We start from the raw sequence: 26,766 nt of genomic DNA, 5'->3' as shown, positions 1-26,766 counted from the left end.
TGGGGCAGATTGCTGGACACACTGGGGGTAATATGCTGGACACACTGGGGCAGATTGCTGGACAACATGGGGGTAATATGCTGGACACACTGCGGCAGATTGCTGGACAACATGGGGGTAATATGCTGGACACACTGGGGGCAGGACTTGAGGCATGGGCAGAATGTAGATACGGGGCATGATTGGAGACACGGGGCAGGATTGGATCATGGGGCAGGACGGATACGATGGAGGCTGGTGGGGCAGGATGTGGAGATCATATGGGGTAGAATGGATACTCATGAGGGCAGGATGCGAGAACATATGGCTGGAGCCAGGAATGAGAAACGGGGCCAGGGTGGGGAATATTATTACCATAGGGGCTAATTAAGGGATATTATTACTGCAGTGATGTATTTATTTTATTTTTTGAGTATACTGTTTTAAATGGGGGGGGGGGGGGGGTCCTGTTACTGTGCAGAGTGACACTATATCACCTTTTTTTCTTCATGTGATGTAATGTAGAAGTTGTGAAAAATTAAGTAATGTGTTCTGCAAGCGGAGCTCGAGATAACTGTGTTATTTCCTGCAGAAACGAGTCCTGGCTGGAAGGAATGATGGCGGTCTGTGCTGGATGAAAGATGAAGGACTTCACCTAGAGACGTCACTGGTGAGTCAGTGTTACCTATACACTGACACTATACACTGTATACTATATAGAGGTCCTGTGTATAATGTCACCAGTGATCTCTGTATTACCTCTACACAGACACTGCATACTAAGTACAGATCTCCTGTGAATACTGGCACTTATGGTGATAGTATTGTGGTTTTTTTTTTATTACTGATCAGTATTGTAGTATTCAGTCACTATGTGGTGGTAATATGTGGTCTGGAAATGGTGTTGTGGTATTTGTCCCTTGTATGTAGTATTATTCGGTCACTATGTGGCCTGGTCATGGTGTGGTGGTATTAAGTCACAGGTGTGGCATGTGGGGGTGACACCATTAGGCCCAGTTTAAGTTCTACAAAACAGGAAAACCGTTTTTGGTAACCTTTGTGTGTATTGAGCCGGGGGGGGGGGGGGGCGCCAAACTCGGGAACAGCCCCGGGCGGCAAAAGCTCTAGCTACGCCTCTGGTTATATTAGTGTATACTTATCTCTGACTAAAGTACAGGTGTATGTCTGTATATCTTGACCATGTAATTAGAAAGTTTGTCCCATCAAGGATATTTATGGCATATTGATGGGATGTATAATCTATCTTACACAAATAAATGTCCCACCAGGGTCATTCAGAAATTTTCGCAGTTCCTATAGAAATGAATGGAGAGAATGGCACATGCGCTGTCATCTTCCTTTTCTGAAAGCCACCGCTGGGTCTCAATTTTTTCCGTTCAACAGTAGAACATTAATCTGACATACACTATGTGGCAGATCCTTTCAGTTCGTCATTATTATCCGTTCACTATATAATATGGTGGTAATATTTTGTCTGTTCATGGTGTGGCGGTGTTTGTCCCTTGTATGTGGTATCATTTGTTCACTATGTGATTGTAATATGTGGTCTGGTTTTGGTGTGGCGGTATTTGTCCCTTGTATTTAGTATTATAGATCAATGTGGTGGTAATATGTGGTCTGGTCATGCTGTGGTGGTATTTGTTCCTTGTATGTGGTATTATTTGCTCACTATGTGATGGTAATTGGAGATAGGCGAATTTGCTCGGGTTCCCTCTTATTCAGCAAGCTGCAAAAGAGAACCCGGCTTCCTGGATCGAGCGGGCCAATCAGCTGATCGGCTCCGCAGCTGCACGTGTCGCTTCTGTGTCACAGTCAAGACACTTGCATGGATAGCCTGTTTGTTGGGCTCTTCATGCATGTGTCATGACTGTCACACAGCCGCGACACATGCAGCTGTGGAGCCGAACAGCTAAGCGGCCAGCGCGATCCAGGAATCCAGGTTCCCTCTGCAGCTTGCCAAATAAGAGGGAACCCGAGCAAATTCGCTCATCTCTAATGGTAATACTGTATGTGGACTGTTATGGACCTGGTGGTTAGGAGCACCCGGAACGACCTGATGGTTAAACTCACACAGGACAAGCTCTGGGAAGTGGGAGCTCTGCTGACCGCAACCCCTAATCCTATCACACAACTAGAAATAGCCGTGGAGCATACCTAACTCTGCCTAGACGCCTCTTCACAGCCTAAGAGCTAACTAGCCCTAGAGATAGAAAATAAAGCCTACCTTGCCTCAGAGAAATTCCCCAAAGGAAAAGGCAGCCCCCCACATATATTGACTGTGAGCTAAGATGAAAGTCACAAACACAGAAATGAAACAGGTTTCAGCAAAGGGAGGCCCGACTTACTAAACAGACTGAGGATAGGAAAGGTATCTTTGCGGTCAACACGAAAAAACTACAAAAAGACCACGCAGAGTGTGCAAAAAGACCTCCGCACCGACTCACGGTGTGGAGGTGCCACTCTGCATCCCAGAGCTTCCAGCTAGCAAGGCAAAATCATGATAGCAAGCTGGACAAGGAAACAATGAACAAATAATTAACTAGCAGGGACTTAGCTTCTGCTGGAGTAGACAGGTCACCAGAAAGATCCAAGAGCGAACTGAACCAGTACAAGAACATTGACAGCTGGCATGGAGTAACGATCAGAGTGGAGTTAAATAGAGCAGCCAGCCTAAGAATAAACTAGGTCACCTGTGGAAGGAACCTTAGTACCAGCAGCTCCACTCACAGCCACCAGAGGGAGTCCATGGACAGAACTCGCCGAAGTACCATTCATGACCACAGGAGGGAGTTCGATAACAGAATTCACAACACTGGACATGTCATGGTATGACAGTATTTGTCCCTTGTATATGGTATTATTTTTCATTCAAAAAAATGTATGTAACACATTCCCTTGAAAAAAAAATGAATAAAAATATACCTAAAAAGAGTATTGGATATTTAACAAAATTTTCATTAGGATAGAGTATAACCATCCCAAAAGAGTCTACCTTGCCATGGTGGCGGATGCTTTTGGCCAAAACAAAAGCTGTTGGCTATGTATGTGATCTGATATTTGATGGGAACTGATAATGTGTGATTGATTGGTGAGGACGCTGTGCAGAATTGTAGTTTTTCCAAGGGTGGGCAGTGAGATTGTGGAAGAATGGATGGGTGGAGGCGGAGCTGGGGTGGAGCCTGGGCAGAGTCTCAAGGGGGCCCCGAAAATTTTGCCAGTATGGGGCCCTGAAATTCCTGGTGGCAGCCCTGAGTGAGTGACCAGGAGATTTGCCATCATCTCAGGAAGATCTCCCCTATTCGTTCTAGAGGCTCCGAGACATTCCAGGAGAGTTGAACAAGGAGAACATGGCCAGCACTCTAAACAAGGAGTCAGGGGATGCCACAAGTGTGTGACAACTCTAGATCTGATAACATCACAATATAAGAACTAATCCTTGGTTGAGGACCAGCTGAAAGCAATGATGGAAGAGGGTGCCATGCACTTTCTCCTCCGTCATTTTTCCTCTTCATTTAAGCTCTGACGTCTTAGCGCAGATGGCATCACTAGTTCGCTGAGTCGAGCTTCAGAACACATGCTATGGAAACCAAAGCAGGGGGGAAATTAGGAAAGGTGAGTATTTATTTATTTATTTTTTAAATAAGTGAGGACATTGTGGGGTCTATTATACTGTATCGATGACTATAAGAGTCCCATTATACTGTATGGAGGACTATGTGGGGACCACATAGTCCTATATGGAAGGCTATGTTGGGCCCATTATACTGTATGGAGGGCTATGTGGAGTCCATTATGCTATATGGAAAGATATGTTGAGGCCATTTCACTATTTGGTGGGATATATTAATTGGAGGGCTATGTGAGGGCCATTATACTGTTTGCAGGTGTATCTGGGGGGGGCACTTTACTGTTTGCAGATTTATGTGGAGGCCATTATACTGCTTGCAGATCTATGTGGGGGGCCATTATACAGTGTGGAGGGTTTTGTTGGGTCCATTATACTGTTTGCTGGTCTATGTGGGGTGCCATTGCAGGGCTACTGGGGGCCATTATACAGTGCGGTGGGATTTGCTGGGGCCAATATACTGTTGGCAGGTCTATGTGGGTGCCATTATACTGTTTGCAGGTCTATGTGGGGGTCCACTATTCTGTTTGGATAACTATGCGGGTACCATTAAACTGTTAGCAGGGCTATGTGGGGTCCATCATACTCTGTGGAGGACTGTGGGGGGTGGCAATTATGCTGTTTAGAGGGCTGTGTGGTGGCCATTATACTATTCAGGGGACTAATGGGGGCCATTATACAGTGTGGAGGGTTGTGTTGGTGCATCATGCAGTATGGAGGCCATAATACTTTATGGAAGAATTCACTCTGGGGATATCATACTGTGTTTGGGGGGTACTTTTGTTGGCATGTGTGATGCAGTGACCCCTGTTACAGGTAGGAGCGCTGCATGGTCTCCTCAGAATACGTGGAGCGCCCCCAGTTAGGGCAGTGGGGTACTCAGAGCCGGGCCCTTCGGTTCTCAAGGGGGATGTCACAGTGGCTGACCCGGTCCATGGCCCTAGGGGCGTCCGTTGTAATAAATGTGGGAAAGGTCTTTAAAGGATTTGTGTTCGTGATGCCACCTGTGGTATTCGGTCAGGGTGACCGACGCTGCTTAGGGGTCCGCTGGGGTGATGTTAGGGCAGCTAGATGGTATACCTTCCCACAGGTGAAGTATGTCCCCAGGGCTTCCCAGTGTATAAATGGTGGATGTGAGAGGTGCAGTAAAGAACGAGGACACAAGGTTGCAGTCTCTTTACCTTTACTGGAGGCTTCAGTGTCCACAGTCCAGAGCACCGGATCACAGGGCAGGCAGAGTCCGACCGGTCTGAAGGCAAATCCAGAGTCCCCTTATCCAGGTGGAAATCAGTAGCCTTCCTCTAGCGCCTAGGTGTTGTAGTCCCTCCCTGCTGAGCTTCTCGGTGAGGTCCTCACAACTATTGTAGATGTAATGTCTCTTTCTCTCTGTCCCCCTGATGGATAGGATAGGACAAACCCGTATGACTGATGGCCTGAGGCTTTTTACAGGGACTCTATCACGCCCCGGCCCCCACAAGTTGCCACCGTGCCTCCTGGGTATAAGGTCGGGCAGCCAACGTGGAATTAACTATCCTGCCAGTCTCTGAAGTAAAGCGTAGAGATCCTTACTCTCTCGGTGTTCTGGCTACCGGCTTCTGCGCCTCAGAAAGGAGGCAGCCTTTTACAGGGCAGAACTCCTTCTGGTTTCCTCTCCTTTTGCTATGACTTTGTTTCTCACTCACTACAAGACAATTCCATTCCGATGTCTCTTTCTTAGGATGCTGCCACACGTGGGGCAGGCGCAGCTCCGTGGACCCTCGTCCTCCGCAGACCTCAGTCTGCATCTGGCTCCCTCTCTCTCCAGCCAGCTTCTGTGTGACTTCCTATCCAGACTACCAGTTTTACCTAATTGTGAGGAGTGCCCTAATAGATAGAAGCATAGCTCCCCCTGGCGGCCTGGAGTGTGAAGTGTGTTGTGTGGTTAGTGATACCTGGTAGGGTGATCTCCTTTATTACCATCAGACGTAACATCACTCCCCCTGGTGGAAGAATGATATTACTGCAACGACCAGGACCTTGGGGAGCTGCACTCCCCCCTGTTAAATCCAATACTCCCAGACTGGGAAAAGAAAACAACAATACATTAGCAAAAGACATGCAAAATTTTTGAAATGCTATAAAACAAATTAATTTAACTGTGCTTCCCTTTATGGGAGGTGAGAACACTTGAACGTTACAAAAAAGAACATATTTACATTGCGTGCGCGACTAAAACAATTGCTATCTATCTATGAAACACAATTACCCATACAGGTATACTATCTACTAAGTGAAAGTACCCTCTAAGGGTACCGTCACACAGTACCATTTCGATCGCTACGACGGCACGATTCGTGACGTTCCAGCGATATCGTTACGATATCGCTGTGTCTGACACGCAGCAGCGATCAGGGATCCTGCTGAGAATCGTACGTCGTAGCAGATCGTTTAGAACTTTCTTTCATCGCTGGATCTCCCGCTGTCATCGCTAGATCGGTGTGTGTGACACCGATCTAGCGATGCGATCCATGCGTTCGCTTGTAACCAGGGTAAACATCGGGTTACTAAGCGCAGGGCCGCGCTTAGTAACCCGATGTTTACCCTGTTACAAGCGTAAAACTAAAAAAAACCAAACAGCACATACTTACATTCCGGTGTCCGTCAGGTCCCTTGCCGTCTGCTTCCCGCACTGTGACTGCCGGCCGTAAAGTGAAAGCAGAGCACAGGGGCTGTGCTTTCACTTTCACTTTACGGCCGGCAGTCACAGTGCGGGAAGCAGACGGCAAGGGACCTGACGGACACCAGAATGTAAGTATGTGCTGTTTTTTTTTTTTTAGTTTTACGCTTGTAACCAGGGTAAACATCGGGTTACTAAGCGCGGTCCTGCGCTTAGTTACCCGATGTTTACCCTGGTTACCCAGGGACCTCGGCATCGTTGGTCGCTGGAGAGCTGTCTGTGTGACAGCTCCCCAGCGACCACACTACGATTTACCTACGATCACGGCCAGGTCATATCGCTGGTCGTGATCGTAGGTAAATCGTATAGTGTGACGGTACCCTAAGGTTATACTATAAAACCTCAAAGTGCAAATCAACATTTTCTTTATTCTTCTTCAGATGCAGGACTATCTGTCTACCCCCACGGGCCTACTGCATTTCCCTTTAATTTATTCAGCCTATGATTTAATTTAACTGCAATTTTATTCAAAGTACATCACCTTAAATTATTTCCTACTATCTAAACTTCGGACTAAATACTATCAGCTATGTAAACATTATTAGCTATTTTTCTTCATTACATTAACTTACTATCTGCTATACTAACTCTATAATATATTAACTCTTTATCAAAGTGCAACAATTAAACAATCCCTTTAAGAGAAAACTCAAGTCTTTTTCCTGAGGTAGTGCAAACACATTAATCACATCATCAGTATTCAAGTTTATTTAAAGGCGACGTGATGCGAGGGACCCGTGACGAACCACCAACGTTGGTCTTGGGTGGACTACAAGACGTGTAATCCTGACCCGGAACTCTGCCACACCAACGGGTTTTTCTTCAGGTCTGTAAAGCAAACTTATTTTTACAGCAAGATTAACAGCAGTTTCTGTTAAGAGGCAGTCTCTGTAAAAGCCTCCTTTTGTAAAACCAGTAGGAAGCACCTTTAAGAAGGTGTAAACTATTTACAAGCAGTTCAGGAATCATTCACTGTCCATGATCCTACAGTATTTAAAGGCAATAATAAAACTTGTGCAAAACAGATGCAGAACTTGGACTCCTCCTATAACTGAGGACCCCTTTAAGGCATAACCCTGGACGGGATGAAAGGGCAGGAAAGTAAAGGCAATGTCTTTAAAAGAACTATAAACCTACAGGGAGGGCAAACAATTTAATTTAAATGCTCCACCATAATACAATATAAGAAAACCAAAAAGCAATGGAGACAAGAGCTCAAAGATAACCATATAAACAGCTTTATTGAAGACAGCTAAAAGCTAATGACAATGAATACATTTAAAAAATACCATATATATAAGATACAAAAAAATGCAAAAGATAAAAGTAGAGGCAAACCTAGTGCCACGCACAGATATATAAATGCGACCAAGGGCAAGTCAAATAGTAGCTATAAGAAAGCCGTATACAGTAGCATATAGGTGTAATCAAAATGAGAACATAATAGTCATACTAATGGTTATAGAACCTAATATCAGCAAAAATGGTAGCTACATAAGAAATAAGGCTCCAAAATGTTGAACGAACAGCAGGACGATAGCGTACATATGTGGACAACTATGTGGAGGTCCCATTAAAGCATAGTGCATATGAATAGACCCCACATGACGTGTATAGTCATATATATCCTAGCGTGTTAGTCTGGTTGTCCCTAATGGCTCAGTAAGCCATGCATGACAAAAAGTCCCGGGAAGTCCCATACACTAAGGGGAGGGCTAAGCCGATCTAAGGTTAATACTTTACCGACCTGCTGTAATCGCGCGTTTCGCAATAGTTGCTTCCTCGGGGGGCGCTCATGTAATGTCTCTTTCTCTCTGTCCCCCTGATGGATAGGATAGGACAAACCCATATGACTGATGGCCTGAGGCTTTTTACAGGGACTCTATCACGCCCCGGCCCCCACAAGTTGCCACCGTGCCTCCTGGGTATAAGGTCGGGCAGCCAACGTGGAATTAACTGTCCTGCCAGTCTCTGAAGTAAAGCGTAGAGATCCTTACTCCCTCGGTGTTCTGGCTACCGGCTTCTGCGCCTCAGAAAGGAGGCAGCCTTTTACGGAGCAGAACTCCTTCTGGTTTCCTCTCCTTTTGCTATGATTTTGTTTCTTGTGCTGTTCCATGTATATTCCTCAGTTTCCATATATGTTGTTATATTTTATTCTGCTGCCACCCAATGGCCTTTTTCTGTATGACAGCTTGTTTTTCATTTATTCTTGTGGGCATGTCTTACTTCCGGTTCAAGGGTCAAATCTTCTCTTCCTCTGGCAGCCATTTCCAGTTTACTTTCTGTTGTGAGAGGACACTTGAACCGGCTTAGGAAGGCATCAGTCTTTCGACCACTCTCTCTTGCTGCTCACACTTGCAGACATACTTGGTGCTACATCTTACTGTACCTTGTCTACCCTGCATTTCTGGAGAAAATACTGTATTACCAGTTATACGCTGTATGTCCAGATCTACAAAATAAACAAGTCTGGATTACACAATCCCTGGAGTGCATTATCTCTTCGGACGCGGAGCAGCATTGGTCCTGTCTGCCTCACGTGGAGGAAAATTCGGAAGGTACGTTTCTCTCTCACAATGCTTATTAATCAACTACACCTCCATTCGCCTCATGTGGGGACAGAACATCACTCACTACAAGACAATTCCATTCTGATGTCTCTTTCTTAGGATGCTGCCGCACGTGGGGCAGGCGCAGCTCCATGGACCCTCGTCCTCCGCAGACCTCAGTCTGCATCTGGCTCCCTCTCTCTCCAGCCAGCTTCTGTGTAACTTCCTATCCAGACTACCAGTTTTACCTAATTGTGAGGAGTGCCCTACTAGATAGAAGCATGGCTCCCCCTGGCGGCCTGGAGTGTGAAGTGTGTTGTGTGGTTAGTGATACCTGGTAGGGTGATCTCCTTTATTGCCATCAGACGTAACATCACTCCCCCTGGTGGAAGAATGACATTACTGCAACGACCAGGACCCTGGGGCGCTGCATACGCACAGAGGCGTATTGAGGCCATGGGAATGCATGGCAGTTGCAGGCATATCTATGATGGTGAGACAACATCCGGCATTATCGTAAATGGCCGGTATGCGTCACAGAGGAAATACTCTGCGTTGTAAGCCTGAAGTAATATTGTTCTGGGACCTGTAGTTCCACAAGTATTTGCTTAGTTTTAAAGGGAGGCTTGCAGGGTTAGTTGGAGAGCTGGGCGGGTCTGACTAACCACACATACACCACCCACCTATGGGGGTGGTTACAGCTTCATAATGTGACCAGGGTGTGGGTCACAGGGTTCTGAGTGTATGGACCTGAATGGTTCTTGGCTGTAAATTCCTGTAAGAGGAAAGGTCTGGGTGTTGGAAGGTCCAGAGTGTGGACCGAATCCCTGAAGAGCACGAGGTGAGGCCATGATCCTGAGTGGCCTCTGTGTTGGGCGGTCCAGAGTGTGGACCGGATCCCCGAAGAGCACAAGGTGAGGCCATGGATCTGCAGAGCCAGTGATGGCTACTGTGTTGGGGAAGCTACCGTCCTTCGGTGGGTCTGGAACTGACTGATGTGTGCCTGCCAGGCAAGATGGTGATCCCCGTAAGGCAGCTTCTCCGGAGGATAGGACCCATGTGATGTCAGCTGGTGAAAACCTGCAATGCAGGTAACCCAGACTGTGTGTGTTTGGCTACAGAGTGAGCCTGAAGACTGGACTCTACTGAGTATGGTCACAGTCCTGATGGAGCAGAGCCATGTTATGAACACTGTTGCTTTGTTTTGCCAGATCTAAAGGCTGTTATTTTGTGTTTGTGCTGCTGGGGCTTATGAAGTAATAAACCCAGTTGAAGTTTTGAAGAAAATACAGTCCTGCTGTGTGTTTTATCGCTGCCAAGCGAGTATTCCCCAAACCATTAGTGATCGCTGTATGACACATGATACTTTATGGAGGCAATGAAAAAGAAATCTAGCTGCTTCAATAGGAGGAAAATTACTTTGTAAGGGCTGCAAAGTTTTGAGTTATGCCCTTTTGTGATACCGCTGAACATTATTTAATTTTTTGGGAGGAGGCTACAGGGGCAGAAATAAAACTTTTGCTATGGGGCCCCATGATTTCATAGTCCCCCCTAGAGGGGGTACTACGTGATTACGACTTGCCTTTACAATACATTCGACGTAGACCATAGTTAGAGAGAACAACAAATTTGTTTATCTAGAGAACTCTTAAGGTTGAGATAGATCGTTGTTTCTAGGCAAATAAAAAAAAGTGAGTAAAAAGTCATTATGCTGTGGCTAATGGACACCTTTAAAGGGTTATTTAAGATACGATATTTTATTATTTGTCTCTAAGCTTACCCTAAGCAATATAAACAGATTTGTAATTCATTTATATTGAAAATTCTGTCCCTATCTAATGTAATGTATTAATCTTGTGTGGGCTGCTCATATGTGACGATTATGCATAAATGATTGAGTAAAAGCAATCCTTGCTCCCTCAAATGATTGAGCAAAAGCCAACATCGCGCCCTTTTCTGCTGTGCTTGGAGCTCCTGATTATCACTTCCTATCAGACAAGTCCTGAGTACAGCAGAAGAGGGAATGGGGATTGCACTTCTCACACTTAAAACATGATATGCTGCACCATGGAGCTGTATATACCTGGGGCTGAGCGGAGATAATGTATTGCAAGAAGGAGAGACAGTATAAAGAGAGGGCTGAGAGGAGGGATGTACTGTAGAGACATAAAAGAGCAATGTACTGTTGGAGGAGGCTGAATATAGAGCGGGCTGAGAGGAATGATATACTAAAGGAAGAGGCTGTATACAGAGAGGGTTGAGAGGAGCGATATATTGCAGGAAGAGACTGTATATATGGGAGCTAAGAGGTGAGATTTCTGCAAGATGAGTCTATATGAAGAAGGCTGAGGGGAACAATATACTACAAGATGAAGCTGTTTACAGAGAAGGCTGAGAGCAGTGAAATATTGCAAGATGAGGCTGTACTGTATATAATTTGGCTGAGAGGAGCAGTTTATTGCAGGAAGTCACTGAGGCCAAGAGGAGTGAGATGCTGCAGTATGGGGCTGTATATACACAGGCTAATATAGGAGATTAATATGCTACAGGATGCGCTATATATCAAGGTCACTGAGAGCAGGGATGTTCCGCAGTATGTGGGTTGTTTAAAGAGAAGAAGAGAGAAGTAATGTATTGCAGGAGAAAGCTGGATAAAGAGGAGCTAAGAGGAATTATGTGTTGCAGGATGAGGCTGTGTATCGAAGCAGCTGAGAGAAACAATGCGCTGTAGGATGGGGCTGTATATAAAGGGGCTATGAGGAATAATATGCTGCATGATTAGGTTCTATATTAATGCAGCTGAGAAGAGCAATGTGCTGCAAGTTGGCACTGTATGTAGAGAAGCTAACAAGAAGCTAACCATAATTTCCCACGGGATCAATAAAGTGTATCGTATCGTATCGTATCGTAAGAGTGATATGTTGATATGAGTGACAGGAGCTATTGACAGCAGGATAGGACTTAAGGTACCGTCACACTAAGCGACGCTGCAGCGATACTGACAACGATCCGGATCGCTGCAGCGTCGCTGTTTGGTCGCTGGAGAGCTGTCACACAGACAGCTCTCCAGCGACCAACGATCCCGAGGTCCCCGGTAACCAGGGTAAACATCGGGTTACTAAGCGCAGGGCCGCACTTAGTAACCCGATGTTTACCCTGGTTACCATCGTTAAAGTAAAAAAAACAAACGCTACCTACCGCTGTCTGTCCCCGGTACTGTGCTTCTCTGCTCTGGCTGTGAGCGCCGGGCAGCCGGAAAGCAGAGCGGTGACGTCACCGCTCTGCTTTCCGGCCGCTGTGCTCACAGCCAGAGCAGAGAAGCAGAGCGCCGGGGACAGACAGCGGTAGGTAAGTATGTAGTGGTTGTTTTTTTTACTTTAACGATGGTAACCAGGGTAAACATCGGGTTACTAAGCGCGGCCCTGCGCTTAGTAACCCGATGTTTACCCTGGTTACCAGCGAAGACATCGCTGAATCGGTGTCACACACACCGATTCAGCGATGTCTGCCGGGAGTCCAGCGACGAAACAAAGTTCTGGACTTTCTTCCCCGACCAGCGACAGCACAGCAGGGGCCTGATCGCTGCTGTCACACTGGACGATAACGCTAGCCAGGACGCTGCAACGTCACGGATCGCTAGCGATATCGTCTAGTGTGACGGTACCTTTAGAGAAGTGATGCACTCACATAACAGATTATGTGCAGACTCAAGAGAAGCCAGAGTCGCACTTGTCAGAGAAGAAGTTCTGAGGGGTGGGGTGAGAGCATTCAGAGATGAAAAAGACTGATGGGAAGTGTAGATTGTAAAGACAAATCAGCGCTCACGAAGGGTATGTGTCCACGTTCAGGATTGCATCAAGATTTGGTCAGGATTTTACTCAGGTAAAATCCTGACCAAATCTGCAGCTGAGGTCACTGGCAGGTCACCTGCGCTGTCCTTGCGTTGTTTCAGCATTGTAAGGACATGCTGCGTTCTTAAAAGACGCGCAGCATGTCCCTTTCCGCGGTTCTGTCGCATGCGTCTTTTAATGCATAGTGGAGACGGGATTTAATCAAATCCCCTCCTCTATGCTGCAACATCTGGACGCTAAAATGATTTTGATAAAATGATTCTAGCTAGTTATAGGGCCATGTTGGAGATTTTTTAGATTTTGACATAGATCTCAGCAAAACACCTTTCAGTGATGAAGAGCAAAAGTTATCACCTTAGCCTCATTATATATGGAAGTTGATAGTGAGCGGCACAAAATGGTGCCCTTATCATAAAACTTGTACTGATTTAGAAAGAGCCATTAGTGTTGTTGAGACATCTCAATACCTATGTCCACAGCTGAAGAATGAGACAGACGGTGCGAGACTGAGACAGTGGATAAAGTCAATAATACATGGTATCGCCGTTTCACCTTTGCTTTGGAGATATCACATTCACATAGACCCCACACTGTGGCAGCCGAGGGTCCACCATGGGGGGGGTCAATCTACAGAAGTTGCAGAATGGAGAGTGTGGTTGTATCACAATTGTTGGGGCAAAGAAATGCTCACGTTGCAAGGATCAAAAGGGGACAAGGAAAGTCAGCTCACCTCATCCATACGCACAGGATTACCTGTGTTTGCCAACATTTGCCGTGTTTAACGGACCAATTAAAAGCTACGTTTTTTACTTTTTATCACTGATTCTGTGAAATTCATCGCTGGAGACCTATTCCACCCTTTGCTCCCAAAGAAATGCTCACATGACAGCAGATGTTTAGGAGGTCTTGAATATTGCCCCAGATAACCAAGAGATTTGCACCTGGACCACTCAAGGCCATATCATCTGAGCCAAGAGAATATGGGAACAGAAACTATCTGTCACTACTTTCGATAACTGCCTTTCATATGCCCAAAATAATAGCAGAAATTCGCCCTGATCGATAACCTCTTTTAGCAGTCAGTGCAGAGTCTCTTGTTTTAACAGTTCTCTGGTGTCAATAACGAATATCAATCTTAAGGGGCAATGATTAATAGATTACCTTTCCTGTAGTAAGGACCTCATGGAAAGGGTTTTTTCAAAGAAGACAACCTACTGAACCCTTAAGCCATTTAATTATTGACATGGTGGACTATGCAGATTCCAAACATTAGTAACATTGTTAAAACTTCTATGACCTCTTTTTGGTACTGTCACAGAATGAAAAGAGAGAGTCCTCAAGAGAGTCAAATGCTGGCACTCAAGAGACAGCACTGAGAGATGTTATAGACCGAAAACAACATATACAGGCAAACAGACATATACTGGCTTAAGAATTACCTGCTTTGATGGTTCAATGTTCACACATGGAATTTTACAGCGCTTTTTCTGCTGCATTTTTTTCCTGTGGCAAAAACACTTTGTTTTACAGTACTAGCAATGAAAATGTGTTTTCAAAAAGGTCAAGCACACGCTTCGTTTTTTCCTTGCGTTTTTGAAATCTGCAGCATGTGAATTCTTTCAGCATTTTTGCAGCATTTTGCACATATTCTAATGAACAGGTAAAAAACACAAGTAAAAAGGCAGCAAAAATATGCAAATTTTATGCAGCCTTTTTCCTGCCAAAATTCTGATGAAGAAAAAAAACGCTCCAAAGACTCCACATGTGAACAAACGCTGGGTGTTCAGTTATAATTGTGGAGAGAGTAGAGTGACATATGTTGTGTCATGTAATAACTCCTTCATGTACGTGTCTAGTGAGTGCCACATGATTAGGCAACGCTCCAGAACCATTCATCAACTATTGATCCAAAACACTAATTTTCCAGTGAATCATCAAAATAATCGAGGCCATGTGTCTAAAACTCTACGTACAATAATAGTATCAGAAACCTAGAGTGTAACATTAACCCGAACCTAAAAGGAAATTACAATGTAAGGAACACAGATGAAGTTCTTCCGGTTGGACTTCAGAGAAGTCTCATGTTTTCCTTCTTTGATGGTGGCCATTAATACAGTGGGTACGGAAAGTATTCAGACCCCTTTCAATTTTTCAATCTTTGTTTCATTGCAGCCATTTGGTAAATTCAAAAAAGTTAATTTTTTCTTATTAATGTACACTATGGAGCCCATCTTGACTGAAAAAAAAACAGAAATGTAGAAATGTTTGCAAATTTATTAAAAAAAAACAACCTGAAATAACACATGGTCATAAGTATTCAGACCCTTTGCTCAGACACTCATATCTAAGTCACATGCGGCCATTTCCTTGCGATCCTCTTTGAGATTTTTCTAGTCCAGCTGTGTTTAATTAAACTGATAGGACGTAATTTGGAAAGGCACACACCTGTCTGTATAAGACCTCACAGCTCACAGTGCATGTCAGACCAAATGAGAATCATGAGGTCAAAAGGAACTTGCCAAGGAGCTCAGAGACAGAATTGTGGCAAGGCATAGATCTGGTCAAGGTTACAACATAATTTCTACAGTACTCAAGGTTCCTAAGAGCACAGTGGCCTCCATAATCCTTAAATGGAAGAAGTTTGGGACCATCAGAAGTCTTCCTAGACCTGGCTGTCCAGCCAAACTGAGCAATTGTGGGAGAAGAGCCTTGGTGGAAGAGGTAAAGAAGAACCGCAAGATCACTGTGGCTGAGCTCCAGAGATGCAGTAGGGAAATGGGAGAATGTTCCACAAAGTCAACTATCACTGCAGCCCTCCACCAGTCAGGCCTTTATGCCAGAGAGACCCAACAGAAGCCTCTCCTCAGTGCAAGACATATGAAAGCACGCATAGAGTTAGCTAAAAAAACACACGAAGGACTCCTAGACTATGAGAAATAAGATTTTCTGGTCTTATGAGGCGAAGATAGAACCTTTTGTTGATAATTCAGAGGTATGTGTGGACTGCTCATCACCTGCCCAATACAATCCCAACAGTGAAACGTGGTGGCAGCATCATGCTATGGGTTGTTTTTCAGCTGCAGGGACAGGATGACTGGTTGCAATTGAAGGAAACATGAATGCCAAGTACAGAGATATCCTGGATGAAAACCTCTTCCAGAGTGCTCTGGACCTCAGACTAGGCCGAAGGTTCATCTTCCAACAAGACAATGACTCTAAGCACACAGATAAAACAACAAAGGAGTGGCTTCAGATTAACTCTGTGGCCATTCTTGACTGACCCAGCCAGAGTCCTGACCTAAACCCAATTGATCATCTCTGGAGAAACCTGAAAATGGCTGTCCACCAATATTCACCATCCAACCTGACTGAACTGGAGAGGATCTGCAAGGAAGACTGGCAGAGGATCCCCAAATCCTGGTATTAAAAACTTGTTGCATCAATCCCAGGAAGACTCATGGCTGTACTAGCTCAAAAGGGTGCTTCTTCTCAATACTGAGCAAAGGGTCTGAATACTTATGACCATGTGATATCTGAGTTTGCAAAAATCTACATTTCTGGGTTTTTTTCAGTCAAGATGGGGTGCAGAGTGTACATTAATGAAAAAAAAAATTTTTTTGAATTTACCAAATAGCTGCAATGAAACAAAGAGTGAAAAATGTAAAGGGGTCTGAATGCTTTCCGTACCCACTGTACAATATAAATAAAGGATAATATTAATAACAACATGCTAAGTAACAATGTACACCTCATGATAACAGTGAATGTATTATAAACATTGCAGTATAAAACAGGAAACGGCTTCTAACAATTCACAATGGTACAATCGTTAATCCCGACCCTCTTTATTAACCTCTCTCAAGGACAATTTAGCAGTAAGCTGAGAGTCAACCTAAATTAACATCACAAAGCCGGATGGTTTCTGTCTTCTGGAGGAGGAACACACATTATTTGATCAAGGATAATAAAGAAAATCTCAGTTACTGAGATCAATAGATGAACGTTGGCCAAGTGATGGTTTAGAAGATCGCCCAAGAGCTCTCTCTCCTGACTCCTTTATGCACAGGAGCGCTCACTCTGTGGGACAGCTGCCAGACTCCTCTGGTGGTGACTTATCTCAAGAAGAATAAAAAGATCGAAGTATGAAATCGGGCATGTTGAATCATTGACATTAGAAGCAAACCCATCGATATTGGTGTGTTCGTCCAACATTAATCTGTGTACATTGGCCTTACTTCTGCACCGCCCATACTAGAGGTTCCTCATTGGAAATCCAAGGCACCAGAGCAATCTTTCCCTTAACATCATCTGTTGTATGAGAGTCAGGAGGACATTAGACTTTTTGCCAATCCCGCAGATATAGGCAGGTTCTTCTGTCTTTAGCCTAATGTATGTGGAAGCCTTACAAGTGCCCATACAATTTCATTAGGTGTCAAACTAACTCTTGCTTGTCCTATAGATATTCCTTCCAACTTCAGCCGCTCACACATGTGTTAAAGCAATAAGCTACTGCCATATATCTCTGGTGGTGGTTCATCTTGCTTGAGAACAAAAGGATTGGGCATTGAAACTAAACATACCAGACCCTTCTCTCCCTTGACATCATCTGAGAATTGGGAGACCACCATATACATAACTGGCTGGGTTCATGCTTTGCTCTCATGTATATGGGCAGCTTAAAAATGGCCTGATGTCGGTGAAGCACGTGTCTCTGTCCGTGAACCACCTATAAACTGAAGTAAATGGACAAACTCAACTTCTGTAGTACCTCAAGTTTGGGGGTCAATTGATTTTTAGTTGTTTCTTGGAGCCACTTTAATAAAGATGCTACAAGAAAACTCTATATCCTTCCCAGCATCTTATCTTTTACATCAGTAAAGCATATGTGAATTTTATTGTAGCCTGTATTCCGACAATGAACCATCAGTCCCATTTGAGCAGAATAACATAATACAGACTGCCATAAAAAGCATTTATTTATTGGATGTTCTGGCGTTATCACAAAATGTTAGTAAAAGTCAGTAAATGCGAGAGATATTAGCTTCATATAAAAATAAAAATGATTATTAGCAATTATTTAATAATAGTAATAATAATACAAACTACAGTAATAATATTTACATTTATTGCAATTATTTAAATTATTGTATATTACTTACAATAATAAAAATAATTCTGATTATTCATAATTGTTACAAATCTATTATTACTAGATCTTTTGGCTATGTTAAAGATAAAATATGTATGCACATTGTTGTAGTAAATTATATTGACAAAATCTATAATTTAAAAAAACCAACAACAATATATCACTTCCAATCAATTATACTAAAGCATAGCTGTATATATAGTTTCCTGCATATTAAAATATAATTCCTAAATGCATAATAATAGTAACTACAACTATATGACGCGAACTGGTGATATAAATTATTAGCATGAATAACTATAATGATAAATGTTTGCAGAAAAATCTATCAATAAAAGAAAAAGAAAAATAATAACAGTAAAATTAATTTTAAGTATTCATGATGGTAAAAAAAGAAGAGCTTCGTAAAATAAAAATTCATAATTAATTAGATAAATACATAATAAACATAGGCATGTACAATACATTTTGAAATGCGGTCTACAGCACCTGAGCACTGACTCCGCTGTCACACTATAGGACCACGTGGAGATCTGTCTCAGCTTCATCTGATAAACTCTTTTCCAGTCCTGAGATTTTTGTCCATCCTTGGGCTCCGCCTCACTGCTGGATTACAGGGGTGCGGCCTCTATTGTTGGCCCACAGGAACCTCCTCAGCCACATGTGTAGGACTCAGCTGTGGAGTACAATAGTTATACACGGGGTGGAACAAATTGATGCCTGACAAGCTTTCACGGAATCTGAAAACCACTATGAGTAATAAACTGAATAGGATAGCGGTTTTATTTAGATATTGGCTAGCAGTATTACTGTATGTATGAGGCTGTTATTTAGTGACAGTATATTGGTATTATTTCAGCACTATATGGTAGTACTATGGAGCACTGTATAGTATATTATTCTTCCCGTGTATGATGGTGGTGGTGGCAGAGCAGTGTATTGCATTTCTGAAATAAATAATACCGTAATACAGTGCTTTTAATTAAAAGGGCCAATCAGGATTTTTAAAAAAGACCCCAAAACAGGGAATGTAGTAAAAAATTAAATTACAGACTCACATGGTAAATTGTTTTAAGCAAATACGGGTCTTAATTTTCTATCCCGCATTGTTGGCGTGCTAATTAGCTGTGGCCAATCACTGGTCACTGGAGTGTTGGCACGTGACCACTGAAGCCAGTGAGAACTGCCGTGTGCACTAGAAGCTAGTCTGGACTATTTCACTGCAGGACAGCTATCTAAGGGCACCCATACGCATACAGAGAAAGCTCAGCTTGCCTGAGCGTTGTGTTCTCAGAGCCGCTGCGGTCTAACTGGGTAACAAAAAGATTGACCGTATCCTTCTCTCGCATGACAAATTTGACAAATTCTTATTTCCAAGATCGTATGAAGTCGGGGCATCTCTGTTTGTTCCTTCCACTTCTGGAAGATATGTATGTGCGGGTGTTGAATGTAGCAAAAATAGTCCTTCAAAAGCCAGATCAAGACAACCATATAAAAAAATTGACAGAGTTTCATCCAGAAAACTTGGATGTTTTGCCAAGCGCTCGTCTGTTCTCTATGATAAAGCCATCATTGAAAATCTTTTGCGGTGGATTGTTTCTGTGATAATAAAGCGATCAGCAGTCTGAAATCAGACATACCTGATCAACATCTCCCCCCCTGAAAATCAGTTGTCGACATACACCTTAGACTGATGGCCAATCCCCAAGATATAGGCAATTGTGGCCGATATTAGTCTAGTGTGCATGGGGGGCCTTATTGCACCACATTCTCCCAGTTAACCCAATGAAACGTCCACTTTCTTGTGGCTCTTTAGGGTGATTTCCACTCCCAGGTGACTTGTTTGAATAGTGTCTACTTTCTGGGGCGTCGATTCCGCCACCTATTCCTGGATGAACCACTGAAGCTGTGTCCACATTCTCATGGCTCGATGCGATGATGTCTACTGTGAGTTGAGTCACTGGAACAGAGTCTTCTCTCTGATACCTCTATAATTATGACTCCAATCCCAGGTAACCCATTAAAGCGGTCTCCAACTTCTTCTGACTCAATTGGATGATGTCTACTTTCTGTTGGAGATGGTGCCCTCTTAGAGATCTAATGACAGTGTTATGCACCTGTTTATCCCTTGTTTGCTGATTAAACCTTCGTCTGCTATAAGCTTAACGAGATTCCCTCAGGATTTATTCCTATTACGTTGCAGCAATATCTTGGACTGGTTAGACTTTTTCAGTTCCTGTATTTGTCCACACCCTCGGCTCTGTGTGTTCTACTCCATTTGCCTGCCATCCAGCTTTAACCCGTGGTCCTGGACCTTGCTGTTCCACATGCCATCTTCCCGGTCCTGTCCACTGTGCCAACACCTTCGGTACCTGTGTTCACCCTTACCTACGGCTTAGTGAATCCACCTCACCAGGTGAGGCCTAGCACACGGTGTTTAAACGTTATTGACTCTATTGGATAGTTTCCTATTTCTTCCGCTGAGATTGTAACCTTTCTGTGTTGCAAAAAAATGCACGTTGTGAAGCAAAAAATCTGGGCCAGCATTAGGGGTGTGTTATTTCTTGGGGTGAGTCAGCTGCCCTTGATGTAGGAGGTGCATCAATTTCCTTGTTACCAGATACTTATAACCATCATGAATAACAAAAATCATTGCATAGCAGTTTAATTTAGAAGCTGCAGATCATTTGGTCACGGTATGTTGGTATTATTTGAGTTCTATATTGTCTCACTGTACAACATATTATTTTTCTCATGTATGGTGATGGTGGCAGCACCAATGTATTGCATTTTTGGATAGGAAATAATACCACAATATGGTGCTTATAAATAACAGAAAACAAAGGCATGAAAACAAACTGATTTACGGTATACTCACTTGTTAAATCTCTCACAGATCCAGCGCCTCCAGTCCAGTGATCCCTCAATTGGCCACTTAAATTCAACAGCCTGGATTCTTCATTCCGCCGAACATCATCTGCTGGTGGAGGGTTGGCAGACCCCCATAAACATATGAGTGTTGACCGATAATGCCAAATTTGGTGCATTTCATCAACTTTTATCCAATGTGTATGATAGTCTTAAATCGACCAGACCACAGGAGCTGCATTGATGTCTTGGCAGGGAATTTACAAAGTGAGTAATATCTACTGTTTTGTGGTCACTTTTTTAACATCTTTAAAGGGTAACCGTCATTTTAATATTTATTTCATAAATCAATAATAGAGATGAAAAAAAATAAACTTTGTAATATATATTATCAGAGAATTTCCTCGACTGATCATTTATTTTACAAATTCTCAAATCACAGGAAAAATCTGTCTTCAATGAAAACAGACTTTAGCCATAAATTGAGAGTGTAAGAACAATCCAGGATGAGAAAGAAGCAAATTTTTCTGATAAAATATATCAAAAAGCTTTTTATTTTCATGTATACTATTGATTTAAGAAATAAAAATTAAAACTACAGTTACTCTTTAAAGGGAACCTGTCAGTAGTATCAACTCTCCTAAGCTGTCTATATGGGCATGTAGGTCATAGGAAGCTGAATAGATTGATACTTTGAAATGTGCTATCTGATGTCTTATTCCAGAGTAATTCATGATATTGCTTAATATGTAAATGAGCTGTTAAGATCTATTGGGCCGGACATAGATCTACCTGAGAATCTGCTTCCAGAACTTATTTGAAATGTTATGGGACGTTACTAATGTGAGACATGTAATGACTGACAGTCTGCTCTGCTCATCTGTTTTTCACTGGTTGATCCTACCGACATATTCCCTTTAAGAACTATTTATAGGTGGTAGGGCACATGATCCAACATACTGTAGGTACAATACACTGCAGAATTATTAGGCAAGTTGTATTTTAGAGGATTATTTTATTATTGATCAACAACTATGTTCTCAATCAGCCCAAAAGACTCACACATATCAAAGCTTAATATTTTTGGAAGTTGGAGTAGGTTTTTTTTTTTTAGATTTGGCTATCTTAGGAGGATATCTGTTTGCACAGGTAACTATTACTGTGCACAATTATTAGGCAACTTAATGAAAACCAAATATATTCCCATCTCACTTGTTTATTTTCACCAGGTAAACCAATATAACTGCATAAAATTTAGAAATAAACATTTCTGGCATGCAAAAACAAAACCTAAAAAAATTAGTGACCAATATAGCCACCTTTCTTTGTGATGACACTCAGCAGCCTTCCATCCATAGATTCTGTCAGTTGCTTGATCTGTTTACGATCAACATTGCGTGCAGCAGCCACCACAGCCTCCCAGACACTGTTCCGAGAGGTGGACTGTTTTCCCTCCCTGTAGATCTCACATTTTATGAGGGACCACAGGTTCTCTATGGGGTTCAGATCAGGTGAACAAGGGGGCTATGTCATTATTTTTCCTTCTTTGAGACCTTTACTGGCCATCCACGCTGTGGAGTAGTTGGAGACATGTGATCGAGCATTGTCCTGCATGAAAATCATGTTTTTCTTGAACGATACCGACGTCTTCCTGTACCACTGCTTGAAGAAGTTGTCTTCCAGATACTGGCAGTAGGTCTGGGAGTTGAGCTTCTCTCTATCCTCAACCCGAAAAGGTCCCACAAGTTCATCTTTGATGATACCAGCCCATACCAGTAACCCACCTCCGCCTTGCTGGCGTCTGAGTCGGAGTGGAGCTCTCTGGTTTTTACTGATCCAGTCTCTGGCCCATCCATCTGGCCCATCAAGAGTCACTTTCATTTCATCAGTCCATAAAACCTTTGAAAAGTCAGTCTTAAGATATTTCTTGGCCCAGTCTTGTCGTTTTATCTTATGTTTCTTGTTCAAAGGTGGTCGTTTTTCAGCCTTCCTTACCTTGGCCATGTCCCTGAGTATCGCACACCTTGTGCTTTTTGTTACTCCAGTAACATTGCAGCTCTGAAATATTGCAAAACTGGTGGCAAATGGCATCTTGGAAGCTTCACGCTTGATTTTCCTCAATTCATGGGCAGTTATTTTGCGTCTTTTTTGCCCAACACGCTTCTTGCGACCCTGTTGGCTATTTGCCATTAAACGCTTGATTGTTCGGTGATCACGCTTCAAAAGTTTGGCAATTTCAAGACTACTGCATCCCTCTGCAAGACATCTCACAATTTTGGACTTTTCAGAGTCTGTCAAATCTCTCTTCTGACCCAATTTGCAAAAGGAAAGGAAGTTGCCTAATAATTAAGCACACCTTATATAGGGTTTTGATGTTATTAGCCAACAACCCTCTTCATTATAGAGATGCACATCACCTGATTTACTTAATTGGTAGTTGGCTCTCAAGCCTGAACAGCTTGGAGTAGGACAACATGTATAAAAAGTATCCAGTGATCAAAATACAACTTGCTTAATAATTCTGCACGCGGTGTATTCCAGAACTTCAGGAGATGAATACTATGATGTATCCAACTGATGTACGAAAATGGGTTTAATTTTTTAATTTTTTTTTCAGCTGCCTATTCACATAAAAGTGACTCTATCTTGTTCCGACCCACACAGTCGGTTTCAGCTAAGACTTTACAATACTCTCAGATTTGACCTTTGTTGGTAAAGCAGTAAAATGTTTCTACATTATATGTGTATTAAACAGAAAATTCCGTGAGCGCTGACATGGCCACAGTTACGAGTTTAATATGTTTTATATCATGTCTATCTGATGTCACATCAATAACGCTATGTTTTATGTTTGGTTACATTACAGATGGAATGAGAGATTGGAGTTATTGCCAAATGTATGAAAGATAACAACATTAGGTAAGGTGGAAAATGCAATAGAATGAGATTGTTTTCCAAGAATAATGCAGATTCTACATCTCTACGTTAGATATGGAGTCAAAGTCCAGCCCTAGGTTCATTGAGGAACACAAACTGGTAGTTTGAGATGCTCTATCTTGGAGGGGATTTTTGGAAATGATTTTTAGAGAATAATTCCTATCACATGCTTTCTTAGTCACCTGAAAATAATTGTTATCCTACTGAGTCATTGTAAGTTTCACATCATCCCACTGGATCACCAGCCATGGCATGTTATTCCACTGAGTCAACATTGAATAATTGCAACCTCAATGGAAGGTATAAGAAACTATTTCATTGACCCACTTGAGATCAGACACTGTGTCAGTTGGCCACTCGGAAAGAGAATCATTTTATTGAGCCATCTGAGGGTAGACATCATCCCATCGAGCCTCCAGAAGCAGATACATTTTAAACGGGTGGGTGGCACAATTATTGGGCCACCAGAGAGAAGATGCTTTTCCTATGAGTCACCTGGGAGTACACATTGTCCCATTGAGAAGGTTGAAACAGCTTTAGTGGGTCAACTGGGAGTAGGTGGCACAATTATAGATTCTTCAGAAAGCAGATATTATTTCAGGGAGTCACCGAACAGTAGATAACAAGGCATTGAGTCATGTGAAAGTGGACACCATTTTGATGGCTCCTCTTGGGAATGAGTGTCACAATTATAGATCCACCAGAGAGCAGACACTATTCTAAGGAGTTATTTGGTAGTAGACATTATCCCACTCTGTGACGAAAGGTTGGACACCGTTTTAGTGAGGCACCTAGGAGAAGGCACCATCTTATCTGAGAGACACAGCGGACCTACTATTGAAATTGGAGGGAATACACCTAGAGGAGGAGTACTGGTTGGCATCTATTGATATCGAGGCTCTATATAGCAGTATACCACACGAGGCAGGGATTAGAGGAGTACAATTTTATTTACAGCAGAGGTCGGTGGCATGCAGGGAGCATAATGCATTTGTACTATCCCTTCTAGAATTTGCGCTCACCCATAACACCTTCACGTTTGATGGGAAACACTACCACCAGCTCAGGGGCACTGCGATGGGGAATCCCTGTGCCCCATCGTATGCAAATCTGTTCCTGAGCTGGTGGGAGGAAACGGTGGTGTTTGTGGGCGAATCAGGATGGTGGCAGGACTCCATTCTAGTTTGGTACAGGTTCATAGATGATGTGTTCCTGATATGGACGGGGACAAGAGAGGCATTTGGGGATTTTCTCGGGGACCTGAATCATAATGATCTGGGTCTTAGATTTACATCAGAGATTCAAAAATGGGAGTTGGCATTCCTGGATGTTACCATCAAAAAAGAGCAGAGGGGTGACATATCCACGAGTATATATCGGAAGCCGACCAGCACAAATAGCCTCCTGCATTGGCAAAGCCACCACCCAGCCCCCCTAAAAAGAGGGATACCCAAGGGGCAGTTCCTGAGGCTCAAGAGGAATTGTTCTAGAAATGATCTCTTTGTAAGGCAAGCGGGGGATATGTACAGGAGGTTTAGAGAAAAGGGATACCCGAAGCATGTGCTTGATACTGCTTTTGAGCATGCTAAAAAAACGGACAGACAAAAACTTCTACAAAGTAGTGGGAGAAATGAGGAAGAAAAGGAGAACATCAGGATAATTGGTACATTTGATATCAGGCATCAGGAGATTCGTAGAATATTGCTCAAGCACTGGGACATCATTAGACTAGATCCCGAACTGAGGGAGGTGGTGGGAGAATATCCCAGCATTACCTTCAGGAAAGGAAAGTCGCTTAGGGACATGCTTGTGCACAGCCAATATAGGAGGCCAGAGCCAAGTGGCACCTGGCTGGACAGAAAGCCATGCGGTTTCTTTAAATGCGGTAACTGCAGCATGTGCAGATGGATGGAACCAGGGAAATCATTCCGTAGCTCGGGCACAGGGAGAACCTATTATCAACGAGACTTCTCTAATTGTAAAACTACGGGGGTAGTGTACATGGCGAAATGTTCATGCCCGAAAGACTATATAGGCAAAACAAAAAGGGAATTCAGGCGACGAGTGGGAGAGCACATGGGGGACATCAGGAATAACCGGGACACCCCACTGGCAAAACATATACAAACCCGTCATGGAGGAGATGTCAAAAGTGTGAAGTTTACCATCATAGAAGTGGTGAACACTAACCCCAGAGGGGGTGACATGGACAAGACCATTCTAAGGAGGGAGTGTGAATGGATATTTAGAATGGGGAGCCTTGAACCGAAGGGACTGAATGATCAACTGTCATTTGCCTGTTTTCTGTGAGTCTAGTCAAAATAGCAGTACTAATGAGAGGTCAGAACTTTTAAGCCGTGGATATTTCCAATTTTTGTTTGTAGTCTCCCGGTGTAATATGGGAGATGTACAGATCAGTGTGCAATATCGATCAATATATTAATACCACGCTTCCCCGTCGCCGACCATGACCCTGCACAACCCTATAGCTATAGTGCAATGCCTCCTGCGGACAAAACCCGCCTATATGTGTAGGAGGAAACATTATCCACAACAGCCACACGCATGCGCTCCGGACATATGGGTATCAATAAGATAAAGGGTAGACAGTATGTCCTAAACATCTAAAGGGGACTGAGATATACCAGGCACACCGCCGCGGTTTTTGTGTGGGTGGTGTGTAGGCGCGGTACATACCGGGGGGTGCATATAGATGGGAGGAGCACTGGTGGAGTCCGTATCTCTGACTGGGAGGCTGGAGGGAATACGGACCAATGGGAAAGTGGCTGTGAGGCCCCCAAAATCCCCCCCCCCCTGTATGATGGACTGAGGTCGGGTTGACTTTGACCATACGCATGCGCCAACGATCTGCGGCGGTGTGTTATGGCTGCCTCTTCCGACATTAGAACACCCAAAAAAAAGAAAGGGGGAGGTGAATATTGTGAAACAAATGTGGTCCGGCCCCAAATATCCCACTGGAGAAAGTAAAAAGATCAATATGGACCTGTTTTCCCGCTATGGGATGTGGACGAGAAGTGCGCAGGCGCAGTCTACACTAGCTGAAGGGTATA

Source organism: Ranitomeya imitator, chromosome 2 (genome assembly GCF_032444005.1).
Source record: "Ranitomeya imitator isolate aRanImi1 chromosome 2, aRanImi1.pri, whole genome shotgun sequence".
Lineage (NCBI taxonomy): Eukaryota > Metazoa > Chordata > Amphibia > Anura > Dendrobatidae > Ranitomeya > Ranitomeya imitator.
This window is presented reverse-complemented; position numbering follows the sequence as displayed.